Source organism: Cynara cardunculus (assembly GCF_001531365.2).
Source record: "Cynara cardunculus var. scolymus isolate 2C chromosome LG 6, CcrdV1, whole genome shotgun sequence".
In the NCBI taxonomy this organism is placed as follows: Eukaryota; Viridiplantae; Streptophyta; class Magnoliopsida; order Asterales; family Asteraceae; genus Cynara; species Cynara cardunculus.
Genome location: NC_037533.1, coordinates 13,305,313 through 13,306,770, shown reverse-complemented (window position 1 = coordinate 13,306,770; position 1,458 = coordinate 13,305,313).

Here is a 1,458-nt window from a genome sequence, read left to right as displayed (position 1 = left end):
TTTGATACTAATATTATATACTCTTTTTAAAATTTTATGATATTTATAATTTATATTTTATTCAAAAATAAAAAAAGGTTATCGTTTTCTCAAAACCACATAAAACCGTATCATATCGATATAGATAAAGAACTCTTAAAAACTATTTTTATACATGAAATATTGTTTATTGATGCACATTACTTAAAATTCAATATTACAAGTAATTATACGTAAGTACAACTTATTAAAGCTTTATGTTTGAATTTTTGTAACTAACTGCAAATAAACATAATCAAATAAAGAACAAACATTTCATTTTAAATATAAAAAATCTAAAATATAACAAGGATAATTATTAATTTTTAACAGAATACTTAATTATTATCTTTATAAAATATAATTAACAATAAAAAATAAATTACTTCGTTATTAACATTAAATTAAATTATAATAAAGATAAATTACACAAAAGAACGAGAACTTTTAAATAGTTAATTTGATACTAATTTCAATATATTTTTTTTCAAATTTTTATGATATCTTAAAATGTATATTTTATTCAAAAATAAAAACATTATCGTTTTTTTTAAATAACATAAAACCGTATTATAACATCGATGGAGACAAATAATAAAACAAACATTAAAATCAAGATGTACATTGTTGTATTACGCGAGTACCCTTCTATCTATACTATATTATAAATACTATATTATAAAGCATTCGAAAAAAACTCTTAAAAACCATTTTTTATACACAAAGTATGTTTATTGATGCATATTACTTAAAATTCAAGATTACAGGTAAATTATGCATAAGTACAACTTATTAAAGCTTCATGTATGAATTCGTGTAACTAACTACGAATAAACATAATCAAATACAGAATAAATATAAAATATTTAAAATAAAATTAGGATAATCATTAAGTTCTAACAAAATACTTAATTATTATTATTATAAAAAATTATATTATTAAACCTAAATTAAATTACTTCGTTACGTAAAATTATATTATAATAAAAAACTTGAATTAAATAAATTACACAAAACAAGAACTTTTAAATAGTTAATTTGATATTAACATTATATACTCTTTTTAAAATTTTATGATATTTATAATTTATATTTTATTCAAAAATAAAAACATTATCTTTTTCTCAAAACCACATAAAACCGTATTATATAATACTAAAAAGGTGCACGTCCAATGTATCGAGATATATCTCAATTTCAATGTCTCGTTTTATTATATATTTATGTCGATATAATACGGTTCTATGTGGTTTTGAGAAAGCGATAATGTTTTTCTTTTTGAATAAAATATATATTTTAATATATCATAAAGTTTTGAAAAAAAAATATAGATATTAGTATTAAATTAACTATATAAAAGTTATTGTTTTGTGTAATTTATTTAATTCAAATTTTTATTATAATTTAATTTAAAGTAATTTAATATAGATTTAATAATAT